Genomic DNA, 26,116 nt, shown 5'->3' on the forward strand with positions numbered 1-26,116 from the left:
TGCTCGGGAGCATATTTAACTCTGGATGCTAGCTTATAGAGGCCATGACCCTTTATTGTATGAACTGGTTTGAACTCTGTTAGACTCCGTCTTCTCAAAGTTCTCTGTCAGAGTCAAAATGACAGGTGGCTGTCAAAATCTCAGTTCAAATATGCAGGCCAATGACAATTAGCTTTCACCCACTGCTACTTAGATGTCTGTAAAGCTTGATGTCTCAATAACACTTGCAGGCTAGGAGAAGGTTCAGTAGATGTTTATTTCAGGAATGTCATCAATGTGAAATAGATTATTCTTCAAAACCCTGTTTTGAAGAAGAAATCATCAAATATGTTTTTGTAATAAATAGGTAAATGTTCCAAAGCTCTACATTCTTTAATGGCAGCATCTTCAGTAGCTCCAATCCCTACAAAAACAACCAATTGTCATCAGTTCAAAGTGTAATAAAAACAAAATGACAAAGTGCCAGACATATTGGTGAGATGGAAGGTATGCTTTAGAGGCAGAGACAGGGGATTTTCTTGGGAAGCACAAAAGATTTTGGTTTTATACAATTGGGCAGCGTCAAGGTCTTCGACTTCCCGGAGGATCATGGTGCTACTCCAGAGGATCTTGAAAATCTACAATGCAAGGTACGCCATGGACCAAAATTTTACAACTGTCATATAGAGATTGTGAAAGGAAACCTTCATAAAGAAAACGAACATCCGATCTTGGGAGAGATTGCTCAAGAGATCGCCATAGTTAGATTATCAGAAGATGATCAAGGACTTGCAGCAGGACAATATGTAGCTTTCTACAAGGGAAACATTTGTTTAGGATCGGGAATGGGGACTCTCTTGATTTCCAAAATAAGGGAGGAGTACCCGGACAGAATGATGTTAACTTTCTCTGTTTTTTCCATCACCTAAGGTATCGGACAGAGTGGTGGAGCCTTATAATGCAGCTCTTTCTGTACATCAATTGGTGGAGAATGCAAATGAATGCATGGTTCTTGACAATGAAGCATTTTATGACATTTGCTTCAGAGCCTTGAAGTTAACAATGCCCACATTTGGAGATCTTAACCATTTAATATCTGCAACAATGAGTGGATGTACATGCTGCTTGTGGTTCCCTAGATAGTTAAACTCTGATTTGCATAAACTTGCAAGTTAACCTGATTCCATTCCCTCACTTACACTTCTTTATGGTGGGATTTGTTCCCTTGACATCTAGAGGATCCCAAGTATACCGCTACCTCACTGTGCCTCAACTTACACAGCAAATGTGGGATGCCACGAACATGATGTGTGCAGTTGACCCTTGACATGGGCGTTACCTGACAGCCTCTGCTATGTTCCGTGGACGTATGAGCACAAAAGAAGTAGATGAACAAATGTTGAATGTTCAAAACAAAAATTCCTCTTATTTTTTGGAGTGGATACCAAACAATGTGAAGTCCAGTGTTTGTGACATTCCTCCAAAAGGTCTTAAGATGACATCCACCTTCATTGGAAATTCTACTTCAATTCAAGAAATGTTCAGGCGAGTCAGCGAACAATTCACTGCCATGTTTAGGAGAAAAGCATTTTTGCATTGGTACACTGGTGAGGGCATGGATGAGATGGAATTCACAGAGGCAGAGAGTAACATGAATGATTTGGTGTCAGAGTATCAGCAGTATCAAGATGCAACTGCTGATGATGAGGCCGAGTACGAAGAAGAAGAGGCGGTTTAAACCTTGTTTTTTAGTTTATAAAGAGCTGAATCTGGAGCTTACCTTGGTAGTCCTTATTGGAAATGGCTCATTCAGCATATCACTTCATAATGATTGAAAGTTGGTCTGTGCCAGATGTCATGGTTTTGGTTGAATTAAGGCCTAGAAGATGCTGTGTTTAGAATGAGTGGTTGGATTTCGTTTCGTTATTCACAATCTTAAAATTGTATGTGTTGCGTTATGTAATGTGTTTGAGTCTAGTTTGTTGCCCTCCTATAATTAAATAGTGGCTGCTCTGTTTAGTGCCTGATTTTCGTGATGTATTCTCTTATCAATGAGAAATGCCAAGTCAAAATACGCCTAAAACAAAACGAAGATATCCATCACAGCAGAAAAAATAGGAACCGATCTCCTACTAATGACTTCAGTTAATGATTCAACGGGATCTGCGCTCCAGTTTGTCGGCCATCAGAGGATTTTTAGAGGGACGTTGTTCTATTTTAGAATAGATGAAACGCTCTTTTCTATTTTTGTAACTTCAGGTGAAACAGCGCCCCTGTTTTGGGTCGATCTGTTTTCTCCTAGGATAGTTTTATTTTAATGTATGAAAAATCATTTTGTAAGAAGGAGGGAGAGTTCTGAGCGCTGGTGGAGGAGAGAGAACAGAGCTTTCATTGTACAGTCTTTGATAGAGATTTTAATGAAAATACACAGCTCTGGCTTCTGAGATTCCTGTGGTATGAGATTTAACATTTGTGTCCTCTTTTGTTTCATATGTAGCCTGTTATGTGTTCATGTCATTTCATGATCGTTTCCAATTGAACAAATGAAGTGTTAAGGTAGAATTCATATTTTGTATGCTCTGTCTTTAAGTTTGTTCATATTTAATTTTTTCTTCTGTTTGACAAGGATTCATCCTCTATGCCCTTGTCAGCTCCTCAGCAGTCTTGCCATTCCATTTAATCTCAATTTGATGTTAAACTTTCTTGCCTACCTTGCCTCAGGAGATAATCTGTGTTTCTGATTATATTTCTCTGTTCAAACTGTTTCTTTGCCCCATGCAGCCCAGAAAAACCCTATCATTTTATTAAAAACCCCTTTTTTATCAATTTACTAGCCTAAAATCAATGTTCTTTATTGGTCATCTCAGCCCTTTGAAGACCTTTTGCCGAGATAGACCCGGAGAGAGCCCTCTCCTGTCCTTGTAGGGCTAGCTACGAGGCTAAGTGGTTTGATGTTGCCTTGGATTTTGCCTTCCTCAGCCTGAGGCAGATTCAAGCGTTAACAAAATCCATATCATATTCTTTTAAGGAGGGAATCCAATTATCCCTCTTCTCACCCAGTTCCTGCAGCACGAATAATGTTCTTATCATTGGATGAGGTACAAATATGCCCATGTCAGCTTTTAAAAGATAGGACCTGAAATGCTTAACTACCTTGCATACAACATATGTTTATTTACCGATGGCAGGTTAATTTAATTCTTGCCCCTTTAGGCTAGCGCTCATAAAAGAAGTTGGCTACTCATTTCGTTCAATATCCTTTTCAGTCAATATGGTTGTGATTGACGAATTCAAATCTAGGTATAAATAAGGAAATATCTGCCATAATTTGGACTAAATAATGCAGGTGCATCAACAATTGTCTACTTAATTTGAGAGAAAGCATCCTTTTCTTATTTATCCCATTTGTATGTTGCATATTTCTTAATCATCTCTTGTATATGCTTAACTATCTAAGCATAATACAAGATGAATTTTCTCAGGAAATTCATATTTCCTAAGAAAGACTGCAATGCTTTCTTATTCACTGGAAACAAGATCTATGTAGTGGATTTGACCCTTTTAGGATCAATTTAAATTCTAATTTTTGCAATAATGTGCCCTAAGAGAGCCCCTTTTGACACATCAAAGACACTTTTCTTGGGATTAAGAGAAATCCCATACTTTCAGTACGACTCAAATATATGTTTCAGATGACGTATGTGATCTGATATTCTCTTTGAAAACATAGTAACATCATCCAAATAAACAACTATGCTCTCATCGACCATGCCAGGAAAAGCGATGTGCATTACTCTTTGAAAAGTAGCACCAGTGTTGATAAGTCCAAATGACATCCTCTTGAAAGTGAATGTTCCTCATTTGGTCCTAAAGGTGGTCTTCAATCGACTTGGTTCTGCTACTAGAACTTGATTTTAACCAAAGAAACCATCTAGTAGCGAGAACATATTAGAAATAGACACTGTCTAGAGGATCTGTTCCATGGATGGAACTTGATAATTGTATTTATCAGATGCCTAGTTGAGATTTCATAAATATATGCACAACCTTATTTCACTAGACTTCTTCCTAACAAGGACCAAATTTGAAACCCAAGTGGAGTGTCTACCTTTATAAATGATCTGAGCATCCAACAACTTTCTCAATTCATTCTAGATGAGGGGTTCTAGCATTGGATGGACTTAGTTTATGTTATAAAGGTTTTACCCCTTCTTTTATTGGAATTGTGTGTTGTGTAATATGAGTATCATATGTCCTTAAATAGTCGTATGTCCATGCAAACACATCATGGTACTGTTTGAATAAGCGGACAAATGCCTATCATTAATGTGAAGAACAACATGCACCAAGGTTTACATACTTTGGATATTCTTGAGTTCCTAGATTGACTTGTTCAGAATATAAATTTGAACTATGAGTATTTGTGTTGTTTGTTCCTCTAAATCGGATTTACAGGTCATATAACTTCTTGAGGGACACCACACCTTTGGACATAGTTTTTCCTTTCGATGCAATAGATGCCTCCTACAAAGCCTAATCATGCTTATTCTTTTCTATGGAAGCATCTATGAATACATCAACATTAGAAAAAAATGTGCAGTATTTGTTTGTCATCATTGAAAACATGTAAATTAGTGACGTTGTTGGGCATAGAAGGTTTGTATAAAATTGCAATAGAAAAAAAAATGTCAATAGCAACATCCTAGTGGCTGCATTTGCTAATGCATATGTTGTAGCATTTCTAAGCCTAGGAACATAAATAATATTAAAAGCTTTAAAATGATTAAATAAATTTCGTACCTCCTGCTGGTAGTTTTTAAGATTTCGTAGGACACAATGGATATTATCTCATACCTGACGAGTGACCGCCTCTGAGTCACCAATTAACTTGAGTATTTCTAGCTTTAGATTGATGGCTTTCTTTAGTCCAAGCACGAGTGCTTAATATTCGGTAGTATTATTGGTACACTTGAATTCCAGATGGTATGTGATGAGCCTAGTATTGCAGTTAGGATGCTACAACTCCTGGGCTACCAGCTTTACTTATCAACCCAGGGTTCGTACAAACTTGGAGCTGATAGTGCTATATGCACAAGTAAAAGTGAAGATCCTGCCTGTTATCACTATTCATCTAGTGAGAGACCCTAGGGATTCCAAGCCAAACTTCTATAGATTCAAAAGAAGCTTGATTCTTTGATGGAATAAGAGCAAATCTATTCTAAGAGAGCTACTCTACTGTAGTAATGAAGAAAACAACATGTAATGCTAAGTCACACCATATCCTAATTAATCATTTAAACAACTGTGCTAAGAAGAATTGCTAAATCAACACTAACCTAATGCTGCTATATAAGCTACAGAAGTAAAGAGCATCAAACCATACTAATGTGTAAGCAAGAAAACTAAACTAAATCTATTTTCACTTTTTTTTTGGTTTTTTGGCAAAATCAAGTATGCAAATTAATTGTTCATGTGGATGTGACAGGTGGATGGAAGGTGGTTGAGGATGGCTAAAAGGCTTATGGAGTGGTTAGATGGTGTGGACGGGTCCTAGGATGCTTTTCATGACTTCCTAAAAGTTCCCCATCAATTCGGCCTCAAAACATGTCGTTTCAGAAAAACCTACATGATGTAATAGAAACCTACACGATGATCCTATAAGAATTACAGAAAACCTACAGGATACGACTGAGAGCTAATTGTGAGGTGTTGGAGGTTTTGAGAAGCTTGGAAAAGGTGTGTGATGAGTGAGATGGGGTGTTAGAAGGTCTAGGAACACTTAGGAGTCAATATCCAAGATCAAAGATGGCTAGATTCACTCAAGGTATCTAGGGGAATTTCAATAAAAATTGACAAAAACTAGTGAGGGTGATGGTGGAGCAAGAGATGGTTAGGGTGGATGAGGTGGAAGGTGGTTGCTAGTGATGAACTTTGGGTCTCCTCCTGAAGTATTGGTTGTGTTTAAAACATATGTGTTTCCCAAGAACTATGCAACAAGACACATTTTCATAAACTAGAAAAGCATGAATCAATTGCCTATATTATGCATGAAGAAAGTGATAAAGGTAATGAAATCCTGATTGAGATATTATTGCAGAAATGGAGTAATGGAAAAGATGGAAATGAAATGAAACAAATTCTGAATCAAGACAACAAACTCCAAAGCTCATGCAAGAACTAGAAATCTATGTTTTTGGGGCTGCTGAAGGGTCTCTTCCTCAAGTCATGGTCCTAGAGGGAGGAAGTGAGGTCGAGGCACCCGTTGACAACCTTATGGTGATCCTTTTTCTCCTTGCTAACCTGCTAACTGAAAGAAGGCACAAATGGAAGCAAACTAACATACAACCAATCTAATCTACACAACTATAATGGAAATGCAGCTACTAAGCAAATGAACAATGAAACTATGAATCTATGTTAGCATACATGTATGATAAAGAGGAGCCTTGGCTACTAGGGTTGGGCCCTAACCGAAGAGCTTCAACCCTCTGAGTTAACTCAGTGCTGGCTCAAAACAAAAATCATTCTTATTATCAAAACAATGAATTACATAAAATGTTGTCACAAGTCTTGCAGCTCAAAAATAGAGTAGAGTTTTACAATAAAAAATTTGAACCCTACTGAGGTCCTAGGCCTCTCTACTTATACATCTGAAGTCTCCAATGACTTCCTTAAAATTAGGGAGGCTTGGCTCCCAAAATCAAGATAAACTAGTGCTTTGTCTTTCACTTGCTTGTCTGCCTTCTAGTCCTCATGATTTGGCTGTTTGCACTCCGAGCTGATGGAGGAATATTCGAATGGAGGGGTAGTGAATAAGGAGCATTTACCTCCTATAATTCCTCTCCCTTGTCCCATTCGATTTTTGACCAAGGGCTTTGCCAAAATTCCTTGCTTTTATCCTTTAATCCTGCATTAAATGCACATTCGACCACAAATAAAAATATCCCACTCTAACTCATCTCATAAACAAAATATAATCAAAAGTATGCAATAAGTTATGAAAATTGTTGGTTTGACTAAGCTAGGAGGTGAATTAAGGCCCATATAATTACCCAATGATGAGGCTCATCATCACCCCCCTACTGAAAGTGTTGCTTGTCATCTGAGCAACTTAGTCAATGTCCATGTCCTTCATGGTTCTGGTAGCCTCTCTGATGTCTCGTGCCTCTGTTGTGGTCTCTTCTTCTTGTTCATAGAAGCCTTCTTTCTCTTCTATCTCTTCCCACTGCCTCTTTTCTTCTTCTTCTTTCCTCCCTTCTAGCATCCCTAGGAGTAGTGGTGAACCGAGTTTTAGGCCTATCCACTTTACCTTCAACCTTTGCATTGGTTGCTTATACATAGGTGTCCTGTTGAGTGCCTTTCTCAACCTTTGAGGGGAGTGATCTTCTCTGATCTTCAAGCTGTGTGGTAGTGTGTTGTATCTTCTTAGGTAGACATGTATACTATCATCTCCTAGCAACCTAAACATATCCTCAAAATGTGAAATTACTTGCTCTTGGGCAGCGAGATATCTAGGTGCCAGCTAAGGGTCATTTGCAATAAAATTATGGGTGTTGATTAGGGCCATGGGATTTTATTGTTCAACTCTAATGAAAAGAGGTTCATTTTTCTCTTTTGCCAATATTATTTTCATCTTTGTAGCCCTTGACTCCTCATGGTTCATCCATGATGCCAAAGCCATTAATTGTAGATATCCTAGCTTGGCATTAGGATCCCAAACATTCATTTCAGTGAGGGCCATGTTGTGCAAATAAAACTCAGCCATGTTGGCCCTATCCTCTAGTGTACTTTGATCACAAAGATCAATAAACTGCATGTAGTCCTGAAATGGCATGGTTCCCCTTTGTGCTAGTGTTTTAATCCAAAACTACAACCATTGTTCTTTGAGGTAAAGAGCATAGGATTTATCTAGCATCCTACACTGGATGGCCTCCAAGGAGAGGTTGGCCATACATGCTAGTTGGTTCTCCCTTTCCTACAGCTGTCCCCTTAGCCATGCATTTTCCCTCTCAAGTTAATCTCTCGTTATTGCATCTTTGTCCCTTAAGCCACTTATCTCTTTGCCCATTTCTTTGAGCTTCTATTTCATGTGCCCAATGCCTTCCACCCCTTTTGACTTGGCAATTTGCATTCATCGATGGGTTTTGGCCCTTTCCTTCTCAGGTTAGAAAAACAATGGGATGGAAATTTTTTTAGGTATTACCTTGCCTCCTTCAATAAATCGGTAATAGGAGTCCATGTTAGGTTGGGGGCTTGGTTCCTTTCTCTCTAGGTCTTCTTCTTTTGTTTCTTGATACTTCCCTACCTTGCTTTCCAATTTCTGTGCTTCCTGTAGTTTCAGCAGAGTATCCTGTAGGACTATTTTTTCTTCCTGTAGGTTTTGTTGTGGATCCTGTAGGATTGCCTTACCCTTTGAGAAAGTTGATTTAGTATTAGGCCTCCTTTCATATGTGATTGGTGACTTAGGGGAAGGCATTTTGTCTCTTTGAGTAGGGGAACATTCAATCTCAATAGGATTTTTTGTTGATATTTGTGGCTTCCCTTGTTTGATTCTTGTGCTCTTTCTTGTTATGAAATATAGGGGGGTTTTCCTCCTTTTTCCTTATTGCTTGACTGGGGTACTGAGAGCAGTGAGGGAAATTTCTACCTCTCTCTCAATGGTCTCTAGGGACACCCTAGGTGACTACTCCTTGTGTTCTTTCCCCTCTGTTTCAATGCCTTCTTCCTCTTTGTTTTTCCTTTCTTCTTCCTCTTGTGGTTCTTCCTCATCTCCATCAGTTTCTTCCTTATTTTCATCCTCTGTTTCACCATCATCCTCATTTTATTCTCCCTCTTCTTCTTCTTATTTATCATGTTCCTCTGTGTCAGCTTCTTTTTCATCCATCTCATCCTTATCTAGCTCTGCATCTTCTTCTTCCTATTTTGCCTCCTCCTCACTGACAGAAGGACTAACATCATAAGTGAGGGTTTTGATGTCATCGTCTGCTAGAAAGTCTCTGAAGACTGACCATGTTATAGGGATTCTGAGTTTTTGCATGGCATCCTCAATGAGTATCCCGATCAACACATGGTGAGACAGTTGTTGGGAATTCCCTTCCTTTACTTTGTTGTTGGAGTCTATGAGTGATTTCATCAAGAAATAGGGTATGCTGAGTCTTTGGTGAACTGGTGTTTCTACCCCAAATCTTAATTCTTCAAGGATTATGAAATGGTAGCCATAAACAAAACTATATCTACCCTCACATGAGATATATTTGATGAGTTGGTAGCCTACCTCACTCCATGGGTATGGCAGACTATCCCTTCTTACTCCATTTTTATCCTCTGTGGGTTCTTTACCTTCTAAAAAGAATTTCCTTTTTGCCACTTGACTGTCTCCTTTGTCTTCTTTTATCCACGGAATTCCTAGGGGAAGTGTGGTGACCCTAGTGATGAGCTCTAGGTTGAGATCTATAGTGAGGCCTCTAACTAAAACAGTGGCATGGATTCTGCTGTGTGGAGTGAGGGAGTGAGAAAATTCTTGAGCCACCTCATCATCATACCCTGTGAATTTTTTGAAAAACTCCATTCAACTGTGTCTTGTAAAGATTTCAAGCACCTGGAGGTGTTGTTGTATCCTCATAGTGTTTGTGGGCTCTCTCCTATTAAACCCTCCTGTCACCTTGCTTGTGAGGCTTGAGGAGAAAATGAGAGGGTTGACAAATTTTTTTTTTGAATTTAGGAGTAAAATAGAGTTGACTGTGTATGTAATTCACCCCTCACAGTTTCTAAATTCACTAGATTTTAGAGTATTTTTGGTTCATTTTCTTGTAAATGGGGATGGAATTTTAGAGCCTACCTCTTTAGAACGGTGGCAATGGACAATTATTGTGATATCGCCTCTTGAAATCTTCTATGGCTATCCTATAAACTGCCTCTGTGTATCTTGTAGACTGATCCTGTAGACTTTATCCTGTAGACTGTATCCTGTAGGAATTCCTGTGCATGCTCCTGTAGGAATTCCTGTACAGAACGATGGATCCTTACTTCCAGTGGCTAGCCAGAGTTATGAGAGCGACTTGAGTGAGGGAGTTTCAAGGAGGTGGAATGCACTAATGTATGTGAACAATGTTTTGTTTCCCTTTATGGTGTTTCAGGGTGAGGTGGTGTGCTAGTAGCAGAGGTATGTTGCCATTTTTGGACTGTTGGTCCCCACTACCACCTCATCATTTCCCACTCCTCGTAATCAGCTCCCACCTCATAGATCTGTAGTTAACCACTTCTTGTCCTACTCCTCTGTCTCTAAGTTGACTACAACCACGGATGAGAGGACACCGGTTTTGGATGTGTTGACTAAATGAAGGTTTCCAAGTTAACTGGCCACCTTTTCACTTATAAACCATCTCGTAACCCTTACAATTTTTTTATTAAATTATGCATATGAGTGAGTGAGCGGGATACTTACCTGTGGTTTTGATGCCATGTTGCTGTTATCGAAGATCAGAGGTGTTGCATTGTTTATTTGCTGCATGCCATTCTTCTTCCTCCTCTTGTTTTCTACTAATGGTTTCTTGGCCTTTGTAGGTATTTGTGATTGAAGATCTGATGTTGCTACTGATTTTGGGCTCCTGGATCATCCTAGTGAAGAATTGTAGTCGTTGATTGACATTCTATGGGATAGGCTGCTATAGGATTTCCTATAGCTACTTCTCCCTCAGAATTCTTTAATCATGTTGCTGGCTGGGTTGTGAGGATGGTGCAATGAATGGAAAGAGGGAGTAGGAGTGTGTGTAGATCAAAGGGAACTTAGGTAACGCTCTTACTCCTCTCTATTTATTTTTTTCTCTTTTTTCCTATGACTGGTAGAAACTGTTGAAACTGATTTTTTTTTTTGTTTTGAATGGTGAGTGAAGGGATGATAATGGTGGACGAGGTGGGGTGTTAAATTATGCCTAGGATGAATTTTAGGGTCCCAACAAACCTACCATGTGCCCTCGGATTGCTTCTTGTAGGTTTTCCGGGCCACTGTAATTCCTACAGGATCATCTTGTAGGTTTTCAGGGGATCCTATAGGAATGCAGGGGATCCTTTAGAAAACACGTCTTCACCTAAATCGAAGCAATGGAGTGGAAAAACGATAGAAATGATGGAGGGATGCATGGTGAGGAGTGGGGGAGATGAATATGTGTGAGGCAAGGTTCCCTTTGGATCCTCTTTTTGCTCCTTGACTATCTTTCTCGCCCACCTGCAAATAACAATTTTATCTTTTTCTCTCTCTTTTTTTTTTTTGAAAAACAACTAGGCTGCCTTAGAGAGGTTTTCACCCTAGTTGTTTTCCATGGGCACCTCAAGGGAGGTTTTCACCCAGGGATCTTCTTATTCTTTTTTCCTATTCTTTTTTTTTTCATCATTGGGCCACCTCACAAGGTTTTCAACACAAAGATGGGACTCAGGCACCTCATGGAGGTTTTCACCTGAGTCCTTATTCTTTTTTTCTTTTTCAGTGACTTGATGAGGGAGGAGATGGAACTTGCTCCACCATCATCATTGTTTATTGTCAATGAACTCTTGTTTTGATAAAGGTCTCTTGTACATTTTCAACAGTGCCCATTAACAAGCAATGGAATGGCTTCTTCATCTATAGTTCTGATTTGCACTGAACCATTATCATTGCATATTTCCACAACATAAGGTCCAAGCCATCTTGTCCTTAGATTTCCCTTGAAGTATTTATACCTAGAATCATATAACAATGCCCAATCACCCTCCTGAAATTGCTTCTCTTTAATATGTTTATCATGCTAGATCTTCCTCTGAAGCTGAACTATCTCTATATTTAGGAGGGCCTGCATTCTGAATTCATCCAAGCCATTCAATTGGAACAATCTCTCTTTCTGTGCATGAATGACATCCAAATCTAGTTGGGCTACCATCCTCAATGTGTTATATTCAAACTCAATGGACAACAAGGCTTTTTTCCCATAGACCAGCTCATAGGGCATAAATCCAGTGGTGGTCTTCCATGTGGTATTATAGGCCTAGGTGGCCTCAACTAATATCTCTACCCAATCCTTCCTGCTGTTGCTCACTACCTTGGTTAAGATGCCCTCTAGTGCCCTGTTGGTCACCTCCACTTGCCCATTAGCTTGTGGATGATAGGGAGTGGAGGTCCTATGCTTGATTTTGTGATGGCTGAGTAGTTCTTCAATCATGTTGGAGGTAAACTGGCTGCCTTGGTCTATGACTAGCTCTCTAGGGTACCCAAATTTGTAGAATGCATTCTCCCTTAGGAACTCAACCACCTTCTCCTTTGTTACTGCCTTGATTGCCTTGGTTTCTGCCCACTTAGTCAAATAATCGGTGCACACAATAATGTACTGTTTTTTCTTTGAAGTAGGGTTGATAGGCCCAATGAGGTCCATGCCCCACTTGTCAAATGGCTCGAAAGTCACTTGAGGCTATAGGGGCATTTCATCTCTTGGAGTAGGCTTTCCCATCCTCTGGAACCGACCACACTGACTAGTGTACTTTTTCACATCCTGATGGAGAGTGGTCAGGCTACTTTGAATGCTACCCTCCTTGCTGTAAAGTGACCTCCACAAGGCCCATCATGATAGGTCAAAAGGATGTCAAAAAGTTCCTCTTCCCTTACACACCTTCCAAAAACTTGATCTGGGCCAAGTTTGAAAAGATTTCCCCCAATCCAAGTGAAGGGGGTGCTTTTCCTAACTATCTTGCTCTTTTCTTTGGAGGGCAAGCTTGGTGGGGACTGTGATGATACCAAATAGTTTGCTATATTAGCAAACCATGGGGAGAGAACTGAAATAGCAAACAAGTGCTTGTCTAGTAACTAGTCATCCACCATTCCTTCTTCACCTATAGGTAGATTCACCCTAGATAAAAAGTTTGCAACAACATTTTCTTTACCAGGCTTATCAATAATGGTTAGATCAAACTACTGTAATAAAAGCAACCATCTTATAATTTGAGCATTCACATCTGGTTTTTTCATTAAATATTTGATTGCAGTATGGTCAATATGAAAAATGTTTGATAGCCTATAATGTAATGACTAAATTTGTTTAATGAATGCACAACAGCCAAGAGTTCCTTTTCAGTCACAGTGTAATTTAGCTCAGCCTTTGACAACTTCTTACTAATAAAATAGATGGCATAAGGAAGTTTTTCCTCTACCTAACCTAAGGCTACTCCTACGGCTTTGTGTGGGGTATCGGCATGAATATGAAAGGAGAGGGCCCAGTTTGGGACTCAGAGAATTGGTGCAATGGTTAAGTTACCCTTTAGAATGTCTAAGGCCTCTGTTATCACTCAGAATTTTTCCCTAGAAGTTATCAGAAGAAGGAAAAGACCGAGGTAACCACAAACCAATATTTTAAGTATAGGATCTATCCAACCTATGACTCAGAGAGGGCTGTCTCTATATGATTTAGCTTTGTTTGCTGGGATTTTAGGCTAGTTCTTAAAGTTCAGGGAGTTTTGATTTGTATTGAAGGTTGGATGGTGGAATCCTTAAAACATATGGATAGAATGAAGTATTTGGACCATTGGTCTATGCAGTCAAAGAAGGACAGCAGAACTGGGATTAACTCATTAAAGGGAGTGTTCGAAGGGCAAGCTAGCAAAGTGAAGTACAGGTATTTAGGTCGGATGGGTGAAACGATCTTAACCAGGGTGAGAGAGCACTCAAGAATTCTCAGACCGGGATTAAAATGAAGAACAAAGGATAATCATGAGCAAAGGGAAATTAAGAATCCTTTACTATAGATTAGAGGGAAACTACCTGAACTAAGGAGCAATAAAGAATTCCTTAACTTAGATAATTAGTAGAAAAAATTTAATTGCATAATAGTTAAAACACAGTGCAATGAAGCAAATTTTGAGATATCATTCCATATTATAGCATTCAGATTTTAGATACATTAAAGATTATGGAAAAACTTTTAAATAAAGAAAATAATACAAGATAAAATACTTGTCTGTACTTCGCACTACACAAGAATCCTGTGAAATGTCTTGGCTTTATTCATTAATCCAGCTTGTGGTCCAAACAGAGATACAATAGCTTACAGTTTTCGATCAAGAAATTCTATAGAAATGTCTAAGAATCCACCCTACATACTTTGATTTGTGAAGTATTTATACAAAAAATTATTACAAAATATCTCAAAATAACTTGAGATTTAATTAGCCCCAAGGGTTAGCTCAGTTGGTCAAAAACTGTGGCTCATCATCGGGAGGTCACAGGGTTGAATCCACCCGAAGCCCTTGGGGTCAGGTCTTGCAGTAGGCTGAGGGGCGATTTAGCCTAGCTATTGCCCAGATTTTTCCATGGATGTAGCGATCACTCACTGACCAGGGTTCTCGTGAACCACATGCAAAAAAAAAAAAAAAACTTGAGATTTAATTTAGGAAATACAAATATCTTCTTGCAAGAAGATAGAGATAGCTAATGAATTGTTTCATGTTGTCCCTTTTTATTTAGTAATGCTGGATTTTATGGTTGGATTTGTAGCCCTTTGTGATGGCTTGCAGTTGTGATGTTTCACGCTGGAATCTTCTTCAACTTTTATCTTTCACCTGATACTCTTTGACCCTGATACTCTTTGACCATGCTGCCCTGTTTTCATCCATTTACCTGGCTGCCCTCATTTTTACGGTGTAGTAACTTTTAGCTGTAAATTTATCACAGTAAATCAGTCATTGTCTCCCACCATTCTGCATCAGGTAATTTCACATTCATCATCCTCCTGTAGATCTCATCAGCTTCAGTGTATTTGGTAAAATTGGGTTTGGTGAGGAATAAGTGTTTTATCTCATGCCCAAGAAAAAACAACTTTGCAAATGTGTTGTACAAAACTTTGCCTGTTGGAAGTGCCTTTATGGATGAAGAGATAGCTTGTTCCTTAGCCAACTGTCTAAGTCTATTACCATAGTGCAACTATGTCATGAGCTTGTCATTGATAACCAAAGGACTGGGCAGACCTTTCTCCCTCAAAATATGGAATTTAGCCATGAACCTATTAATGGGTACCTACATATTGTGGCACTTTTCTTCTAAGTTAAGCATAAGGTTCCTTTTGGAAAGGACCTTCCTTATTTCCAAAATGGTCTCATTCCTATCTTCTATATTTAGCTTGTGGAGCTCATACCTATTCTTGCTGTTGAGGAAGTGGACGAGTCTATTGGCGTCCTCAAGTTTGTCTCCCAACTCTTCCTTTACTTTCTGGATAGCTTCTGTAGCTATCTTCATTCACTCTGTTTGTTCAAAAATAACTTGAATTGATGGCCAAATATCATTGACAGAGTCAATGATATTGGCCCACAACATTTCCTTGGTTTGTCCAAGGGGTTTCTCCAGTGTTAAGTCTTTCTCTAAGACTTTGATTCTTTCACTCATTCTTTGGGCCTTTTGTGCTTCTTCCTTTTTCTTAAGTTCGGAAATTTTGTAGTTAGTTTCCAAAATTGCTACCTTTTCTCTCAATCTGTTCATTTCTGTAGCCTGGATAGACATCTCTTCCATGGCTTTAACCAATTCTATTGCTTTCTCTCCTGATGCACCTGTTGTTGTAGATTCTGCTGTGGTAGGTGGAGCAATAGGTGCCAATGAAGTTGCCAGTGTAGATGGGACCACTGTGGATACTGTGGGGATGACATATTTGGAAGTTGTGTCCAAGTCAATTTACTTTAATTGAATTAGAGCGTCCAACTCCTTTTTTGTCTCCTTTAATTGATCATTCAGCTTTAAGACCAAGTCCATCAACTCCTCATGTCTGGTTTGGCTCTCTACTACTAGAGTTTGAGGATGTTGCAGATGCGGTATTTTTAATTGCCTCTTAAGTGCAGCAATATCGTCATTTTTCTTCTTTATAAGTTGCTCTGTAGCTTTTATATCCTTGGGATCGTGTCCCAATTCAATTACTAAGTCCTCTAAGGACTTGATTCTTGTATACTTGGCCTATGAGGAGGCCTTCTCTAACTGAAATTGTGTTGAGATGTTGTTGAAAAAGTTTTGTAGCTGATGAGCAGCTATGGATTTACCTGTCAGGGTGGAGTATATCATCTCTCCAGTCTATTTGTGCAGTTCAATCTGGTCTATGGGATGAATATCCCTAGCCAACACTTCAAAGTCAACCTTTTTGAAATCAGATGTTGTCTTGGGCTGCTGAGCTGTAGGCTTGATAAAAAACATTTACATCTTTCCATCTTTAATGTCAAAGGCTGACATTCGCCTTGTTTGATTGGTGGGAGTCAGTTTCACATACTGAGCATATGTTTGGGCCTTAAGCCTCTCATTTCTTGCTTTGATTTCCTTGTACCTGTCTTTTATGTCTTGGTCTTTGTTAGCAGGCATGTTGAAGGATGATACTTCCACACTAAGTTGCCTTTCCAAAATTTGAGTCTGTGATGTGGAAGGCTCTTGGATACCTTCAGATGGAGTGGTAGGCCTACTTCTATTTACCTCTATATTGGTTAGGTGTGCCGAATCTTTTGTGTATTCCTGTTCAGAGGCCAGATTGAGCCTTTGCCTCTTGCATATTTCTTGGTGCAAATTTGTGGTGTCCATCCCTGATGTGGAAGCTCCCTCCCAGTTTCTTTTTAGAATTTTCTCCTCATTCTGAGGAGTCTGCATGACTGGAGGGGTACTCATGGTTCTTTCTCTCTCTTCTAGTACTTGCAAAAAAGAGCTGTCATCAAGCTTCTTTTCTAAATCAATCAGAGCATATTCTACATCTACTTTGGTGCTATCTTAGTATACTAGGGTACCTTCCACCCATTTTATTTGATTGGCATATGCCTATTTTTGTTATGGGGTGGTGGATGAAGGGTCCTGGCTTGACCTTTTTCCTTTTCTTGGTAATGAATTCCAAAGGGTCATATCTCTATACAAAACTCCTTTGGAACTTCATTCTTTGCAGGATTAGGTCTACCTCTTTCCCTACCTCTCTGGAATTGCATATGAAGGGACCTAATTGATCTTTGATTTTAAAATAGGCCTTCTTCTTGGCATTGAAGAAGTTGACTTCATCTGCATTGATGATTTGTTTGTAATACTCTAAGGCAAACAACCTCACGAGGAGCTACCTTGGAAACTTATATGGTGCAAGCAGGCTGTTGGATACCTATAGTAATAGGTTTCATATTTCATGATTGGCAAGAGAAAAGCCAAATATGCTCTGCTCTGGTATCCCAAAGATCCCATATTTCCTAGAAAGCAAGAGCTGGGTTAAGTGTTTCAAGTACTGAGGACCTTATTTCAAATTTTGTGGATGATTCAACAGTCTAAACTGGATCATGCCATGTTTCAATTTTGAGTTGTAGAATAGGGAAAGAGGTCTGTCCAAACAGCTTAATCTTGGCAGACAAGTAGTTCAGGTAGAGAAGCAAAGGTTCCCAAAAGTTTAATCTGGGACCTTGGAAGACATAAGGGTAGAAGTAGATAGAGAGAAAAGGAAAAAGCCAAAGAAAAGAAAAGGCAATTGAGGGTTTGCAAGTTCAAGTGCACCCTCCAAGGAGAAACAAAAAATGCTAGGTAAGCAGCTGGGTAGGTAGTTGGGGTCGCAGAAAGTGAGTCCTATCATTGCAGAAATGGTGATGATGGACAGCAAAGTAAAAGACTACAGCAGGAGCATGACTAACTTCCCTCTTCCCCTTTATTCCATTACTAACACTCCCTTTCTTTCAGCTGAGATTTATGGAGAGAGATCATGGTTTTATGGTGGTTCTAGTTCATTCAGAATCCACATTTCTTGTCTAAGATCTTTTCATTTTGATCTACTCTCAAAACCAAGTCAATTTCAGATAAACTCAGTAAAATCCCTTTCATTTGCCCCCTTCATTCATATTAACCTCTAATTTTACTATATAACCTCCCCTATCTTACCCCCACCCCTAATAATACTAACACTAAGGTGTATAAAACCCCAAATCTTATGTATATTCCTTCCCCTAGGCATAATAGCCGTGTATTTTTCAAAAGGGACCAAAATGGCATCTGGCCACTTTGGTGAACCTATTCCACCCTGTTTCCCCTTTGCTGCAAGTTAATTTACCCTCAAATCGCCTCTGCATTGATAAAACCCCTCTCCAAACCCCTTTTGCCTATAAAAACCTTTGCAAAGGTTAATACCCGCCTCTGGCACGTTCCTCGATCCTACCACATTATCGGTTAACCAAAACATTTGAAAAAACCCATAAAAACCCACAAACTCTAATCTTTTCCGCCCGCAGTATGAAGCGCGCACCTTTCTCCTCCGCCAGCCATCGGATCAAGCCCATCAAATCCGACGGTCCACACCAATATCGGAGCGCATCCTATGGCGGCACTTTAACCTCCGGGAAAGTGACGTTGCGCCTTGTCACGCCTCCTCCACGCGTCAACCGATGAACCATCTCGGAGCCGACTCTGACAGCCTCTGCGCCGTACCTAAACCGCCCCGAGAAACCGCGGCGGTTAAGGCCTTAACCGTAACCGCTGCGGTTTGACTGCCACCTACCCGTCGCTAACTCGCCGCCACGTCCTTATCTGCGCGTACCTGCCTTTGTCATTGGTCCACCTCACTGCTGACTGGGTTGCCACCTCACCGCCCCTTTGACCAGTCACCCACTGCCACGTCGCCCAATGACGTCATGCTGACGTCAGCAGAAAAAAGCGCCAAATTGGTAAAATAACCCATATTTACCAATTTTCCCGTGTTTTTACCACTTTCACTGTTATTTCTGTTGGACGCTCTGCATGACCGTTTGCACTCCAATTTTCGCCAACCAGTCTATTAGCCCGGGCGACCTCCTCAAGCAGCAACCGTGCACCTTTGCTTCAACCTCTGCCCGTCGAATTACAGGTATTTAGACCGTTTTCGCCCTCCATACGACCTTCATTAAGCTTGAAATTGCTCAGAGAGATAGTAGAACCATAAAAACGATATTTACACCGTTCATTTCCATTCATTCATCTGCCATTGTCATTGTGAGGGCCAAGAAGTACCTGCAGAGCTTTAGAAACCTGCAATTCACATAAAACCACTGTAATTCACCATTTTTTCCGACAGAGCTCCTAATAAATATAATTAACCCGATTGGAGAGTTCAGTTAGATCACAGAGAAGTTCTGTCACTAGACTCCAGTAGTATTTCAATTGCTATTGAGAGAATTCCCCTTGGATACTCAAAACATCAACTGTTTCCACAGGGAACTGCCTCCAGACTGTGTTTTTACCATTCCACCTGTCCACCTGCAATTCTTACAACTTGAAGAGCTATGGAGACCCCTATTGCACTGAATATTAAGCCCATCAATGCTCCTCACCAGGAATTAGCATGGAAAGCCCTGGGAGACATGGACTACCAAATGCTGGATTGGTTCCCTATGGGAACCAAGTACAATATTCAAATGTTGAATGAATTAAGAGCCCAACACCTCAGTGGGGCAGATATCTTGGGGATTTGGGAGTCAAATTTGCCCATATACAGCCTTCCCCAAGTCAATCCTATGCCAGAGCTCATTTATAGCTGCCAGGAATGCTATGACCCCAGCCAAAGAGCAGTCATGAGCCCCACAGGCCTAGTCCTGTTCTAGATCACCCCAGAGAGCATAAACCAGATGCTGCGCTTCAAAACAGCCAAGAAATTGACCCCTCTATCTATGCAGAATCTGATAAACAGAGGGAGCAAGCTGTCCAGTGACCAGATTGTCAAAATCAACCAACTGTTCGTCACACCGGCTCTGAAACAGTCAGAACCCCTCCTATTGGGTACCAATATCTAAATGAGTTGGGCAGAATGTTGGTGGATCTAATTGGCTATGTCCTAGGATTCAGGGGGTTGGAAGATGTAGATGACAGCATAATGGCAATGCTGTCTATATTTTCCCCTGGTAAGCCTCCAGCTGTGCAGTATGATTATGCAACTTACATAGCAGAGAAAATCCATGAGCAGTTCATGAATTTGAAAAGGGAGAGACTGTTCAGGTACTCCTCCTATATATATCATTTATTCCTTTTCTACCAGCCAGCTACCTTCTCAGTTCCTTTGAGGCCACTCAATGCCCAAGGAATCCCAAGATCAGTTGTTTTCTGGACCTCTGTCTTTCATTCTACCTCAGTATCACCCTATACATACTGTGAGTTTATTGATTTATTTGTTCATCCAGCCCTAACAGCGCTGCAAGGTACTCCTCCTCCTAGATTAACCGATGAAATGAAGAGGATTCTACATTTGAACAAATCTTACAATATTGGCAACTGGTACTTCTACCAGAACCACACAGTCATTAGGATATATGGCTGTGAATTGAACCCATTTAGGTTGCCAAGGTATGTCCCCATGAGGCTTTTTGCCTTAGAATATTTCAGGCAGTTTGGGAACTCAGATTACCTTCACTTTCAGAGTAGAAACAAGAAGTCACAATTGAAGGTAAGAAACCAGCTAGGTTCCTTCCTATATAACAGGAAAGAGGAAGGGTGGAAAGAGGCAGACAGCATCCTGGAAGGCCTCAGATTGCAGACCAGTTTTGAATGGATTCCCTATGACCCCAATCATTCTATCTCCCTCAGAAGAATTAGATACAAATTGGGCAACTATGCACATAAAAGACAACCTGAAATTGAACAGTATGCCAATGCACTAGATTGGGAAGAGGGTACACTAGTAGAACAAGTCACTAAGGAAGAATTACTTGAGAAAGAAGCTAGGAATGTGCAAAAAGAAGCTGACTTGGAAACTTGTGGACAGGTGCCCCTCTCCTACAGAAAGAAAATTGGAACAGCTGCTAAATCTTCAGCAGCACAGCAGCAAACTACTGAGAAGACACCCCAGGCAGCAAGCAAAGACAAAGGAAAACAGGTGGAACAGCCACCTATATTGACAGAAGAACAAGTTGACACCTTGCTACAGCAGCAAGAAGAAATGGAACATCAAGAACTGGGGCAGCAACAAGAAGAAGCACAGTCCAGTGAACAGCAGCCCTTGCAGCAGGAAAAGGGGACAGATCTACCTAGTTACATTGAGCAGCAGCCCCAAACAGAGGTGCCTCCCAGGACAGACATCAATGTAGACACCTCAGTCCTCCAAACACCACAGAAGGAGGACTTGACCAGGAAAAGGGAGAGAGAGACCCCCCACACCTCATCCTTCATCAGAGGAGAGAAGAGACAAAGACTGAATGACTCCCAAGAGGAGGACATAGCAGTAAGGCAAGCCATGGGCATGGGCCCACTCAGTGGAGAACTTTCGGCCAGCTCATCTCAGCGTGGACATGACATGACTATGGGAGGAGAGGTCAGCTCCTCCGGTCAACATAGAGAAGGGCAGTCAAGTATAAAGCAGCAATTCATTGACATCAAAAGGAGGAGTGATCCCATAAAAGTGTAGCTGTATAATCACTTGTTAAACTTAGCTCCTAGCAACCAGCAGAGACTCATGTCTGCTTTCGATGTGAGCGAAGGAAAAATGATAATGAGCCACTTCATGCCCACAACTTTGCATCCTCAGTCCACCTCGGACTATCTAAGAACCAACATGGAGGTTCTTGCCAAAGACATACACCCTATGGACAAGATTGAATTACATAAACAAACTGGTGAAATGGTGTATGCCTCCCTGGCAGATGAGACATTGGAGAACTACAAACTAAAGAGCAGCCTGGATAACACAGCTTCTCAGCTGGAATTAGAAAGAGCATCATCACAAGCCAAGGACAACAGGATCAAGTCCTTGGAAGAGGTAATTATAGATATAGGGCATGATCCTAAAGATGTCAAAGGCATCCAAGAACTCCTGAAGATAAGGGATGCAGACATGGCGGCCCTAAGAAAGAAAATCAAACTCCCGGCCACCATCCATCCACAAACAGATGAAGTTGCCCAGCAAAGGCAAGAAAAGGATACTACAGACCTGCTGGTATCCCTATACAAAGAGCTGGTTAGGACTCAAGACCAGCTAGGACAAACTGAAGCTGCAAAGGCAGCACTACAAGAAGCACTGAAGCAAAGAGAAGAGGGCCAACCCTCCCAGCCTCCTCCTGTGATAATAAATCTTGAGGAAGTCCCTCCAAAGACTACTCCTCCTCCTCAGCAAACAGAAGCTACAGCACCAACTACAGCGCCATCCACAGCAACAACAACTACAACATCGGAACAGGCTACTAGTTTAGACATGCAAAAGCTGCAAGCTGAGATCAAAGCCATGGAATCTCAAATGAAAGAGCTGGATGAACTTAAGAAAACCTTGGCTAAGGTAAATGAAAAGTTTGACAAGAGCAAACAGAATGAGGCAGCCAAGGAGAGAGAGGTAAAAGCTCTTAAGAGGAGAATTGCTGAACTGGAGAAAGAGCTTGCACTAGAAAAAGTGACAGCTCAAATGAAAGCAGTGCTATGGAGCAACATTGGGCGGTCCATTGCCAACCAGTGGCAATATATTGAGACCATGGATGAGAAAATGGTGCTCATCACTAAAGCAAACAGAGAAATACAGAGAGCCAGGGCAAGCCTTGGACACATGCCAGAAGCTGCTACTAGGATGATCAATATTCTGAACTATAAGACTAGCTCTCAATTAGCTGTCATGGGAATCACCAACAGGACAGAAACAATTGCTGTAGCCAAAAGAGTCATAACATTGAGGAACTTGGTTGGAACACTGGAGAGGAGGACACAGGATATGCAGACAGAGATCAACAGATTCCTGGAAAAATTCGTGGCACTACAGAACAGAGGCCTTCCCAGCATCTTAAGCAGTGTAGGAAGACTGCTCACCCTAGACAATTACAATAAGAGAATTGATGCCCATGCAGGAGCAGAGATTGCAGGACCGCCCAGCACTTCAGCAGACGCAGGGCCAGCCACCGGGCAGACTATGTATGACAGGGTGGAGAACCTATTTTTCCTCATGAATGAAGTTGAGCATCTGTTTGATACACCACCTAACTTCTTCAAATTCACAGAAGCAGATGAAACTCTAGGGGCAATCTTAGCACACCAACTGCCCACACAGGATGTCTGGAGAAATTTGACACAGACAATTTTGTCAGGCCAGAATCAGTAGCGCTAATTCTCCAGGCAAATGAGCATACATGCGCAGGCACAATTTTGAAGAAAAATATCTACAGGGAAGAGGCAGAGGCTGAGCCAACTCAGCAGGACCATTGACTCACCACAAGCAGCAGTCACAATCACAGGTGACAAGTCCAGGATACAGCGTACAAGCCTTAAAGACAGGTCTTCCAGCATTTATTCAGAATATCTCGACCGACTTAGCTGTTTCCAAAGGCTAAAATATCTTCTGACAGAGCATTAAAATGCCTGTACTCTGTAATCAATGCTGTATTAAATTTTGGTCATAATATCTTAAGTGGTTGGTAAGAATGTTAAATCTGAGATAACTCAGAACTCAGATATTTTGTAAATCACCGCAAGTATATATTCACCCTTCACAGCAGTTGAAGGGGTTGTTGTAATTTTCTTTTGAGAACTCTCTCTTACTGTAATATTTTCAGAGAAGTAATACAAAGGAAGAATGGAATTTCCAAGGCTTGGTGTACTTTGAAGTATTGTGGTGAAAGATGAATGTTACAGGATTCCAGGGTGTTGCATAAAACAATGAGTATTCTCAAATCTCTTTGTTATATATTTTCGAGTCTTTTGTTCTCTTTTGTTGTTTAAATGTTTTACACTTGATAGCAAGGTGAAAGGATAGTTCCAGGACTTAACCCATGATTACCCTGGACTCAAACTGAGCTATTATACATGTTTTCCTCAGATACAGTGACAGAATTGTAATTCTTAATTGCTGCATTTCAAAACTGTGTCTTTTGCTGTGATAGACATTCCCAGGGATTCAATTTTTGCCCCTGAGACATCTGTCTTCTTCTCTTAAACCTGTCTGTTGGAAATATTTAAACAATAAGTGAAAATTCTTAAATGCTTTCACTGTTTGTGTTACCTGTTTCCAGTCATTTAATCAAAAAACTGTTCTATTAAGCACTCAAATGGCCCTGTAAGTCCCATCTTTCATCTCACAGTTTCAAACACATATAGCCACAGACTCCATTGCCCAATGGTACTCAACTTCTCTGAAAACTACATCACTGAAATCTGAAAGGAGTTTCATCAACCAAAAACATAAACAAAACCTGTGCATAATAGCTAGCCTAAAACCCTACCATAAACAGTTACAAATCATAAAGAGAGAGCCCTCTCCGATCACAGTTTGGCTAGAAACAGTGATCCAAAGATTGGTTAGTGGTTACCCCGGCCGTATTCCCTTGGGAGTCATAGGGAACAACCTGGGTGTTAACATAATTGGCGACTCCACTGGGGAACTTTAAGATTTTGCAGTTTCTATCTATCTTCCAAAGCTATCATCAAGCCTGAAACTAGCCAAGAGGCCTTAGGACTGTTTCTCTAATACAGGGACAGCTTTAGGGAAGAGCTAGCTAGGGAAACTTCATCTTAGTTTTGAGACCTATATAGTCATTCCAGAATGCTTGTTCAGTCCTTGTACATATAAAACTTCTGTATAAAGTTCTAAAAGAATACCTAGAAGCTGGCTCCCAAAAGAAACCCAAGGCACACTAGGGCAAACCCTGACCCTAATCAACCCATCATTGTCGATAACCCAAATATCATACCAAAGAACATAAGGAGACAGCAAAAGCAGGACAAGCCTGCTGATTCAAATATAAGTTCGGACCAACCTATCCTCATTCCAACTCCTTGTAAAGTCCTTTTCCGTTCCACACCTAATTCCCCTAGCTCATCATCAACACCTCAAAGCCCTCCTCTCCCATCTTCACCATCTGCACATACTCTTACAACCAGTTTCCCGCTTGTTAACCCGGTTACACCTGTAATCCCTGTTGTCCCATTTGTTCCTATTAACCCTATAAACCCCATAAATATGGCTAACAGATATGCACCTCTGCAGATACCAGCCAATGCTCCAGCTCTACCCCAAGACTACCAAACTAGACTCTCATTTTTTGACTCCCATGGCCCTTTGACAGCCATCCAGCATGCTAAAAAGATGCAAGACCACTTTGAGACCTATGAAATAGATGATGACAGTGTCAGGATGAGGATCTTTGTTCAAAGCTTAACTGGGGATGTCAGAACTTGGTTTAGATCCTTAAATGCAAATTCCATTGCAACCCCTGAAGTTCTATACCAGGAATTTACCAACAGATGGGAGAAAAAGAGAGATCCGCACCATATACTTGGTGAATATAACACTATTAAAAGAGGTCCCCAAGAAACGGTTTTGGAGTATTGTGCTAGGTTTAACAACATATACAATGCTATCCCCCAGAACTTAAGGCCCCCTCCTGATTTGGCCCTTTATAACTTCCCTGATGGTTTTGATTCTGATATGGCCTATCAGTTGAGAGAAAGAGACCCTCCAACCCTTGCAGAAGCCTAAAGGGTTGCAGTCACTGTAGAAGCCAACCTAATTGCCAAAAGAAACAGGGCAAAGCTGGAAAAGAAGACTGGTTTCAAAGAAGAACCCTCGGGTTTTGATCAAAAGTTAGATGCAATTCTAAATAGCATGAAGAGATTGGGAGAGAGAGTGGAATCAGTAGAAAGGAAATCATCATGGGAGGCACCACAAAACAACCCTCCTAGAAACCCAAATTTTAGGAGAGTCCAGAACCCCAATATAGGAAAGACAGGTGCTGACCAAGATATCAGACCCCCTTTTCAAGAAAATTATGCAGAAACTTCCTCAGCTAATCAGCTCAATGAAGATCCTGAGATCAACTTAATAGGTCTGGATGGTAAAAGCCAGGTTTTCTTAACACAAGAGGACCATGAGGAGGATGAAAGCAAAACATTCCAAACTCAATCAGGAGAATCCTTTGATTTCAAACAAGGATATGATACTGCTGTCTATGAAGTCCATAAGCAATACAAACTAAGGAGTAGGACTGTGAACGTGAATCAGCCCGAAAAGATAAAGGAGAAACAACAATCTAAAGATACCTTAGTCACTGAACCTAATGACAGAACAAACTTACCTACAAAAGAAGTAGTGGTTGAGGAAGTCACTGAATTACTGTCCACACCACAACAGCCCACAGCAACCTCATCCTCCCACCCAAATCCGAACATTAACCCTCAAGACATCAATATAAGGGGCAGGTTCCAAAA

General features: G+C 40.7%; 1 pseudogene; it reads right to left on the reverse strand.

The window, feature by feature from the left end:
- Positions 1-1,314: 1,314 nt before the first annotated feature.
- On the reverse strand, positions 1,315-1,632 carry LOC149142955 (uncharacterized; annotated as a pseudogene).
- Positions 1,633-26,116: the final 24,484 nt, after the last annotated feature.

The sequence above is a fragment of the Pinus tabuliformis genome, chromosome X (genome assembly GCF_031772625.1).
Source record: "Pinus tabuliformis cultivar Carrire ecotype Pingquan chromosome X, CPIR1, whole genome shotgun sequence".
Lineage (NCBI taxonomy): Eukaryota > Viridiplantae > Streptophyta > Pinopsida > Pinales > Pinaceae > Pinus > Pinus tabuliformis.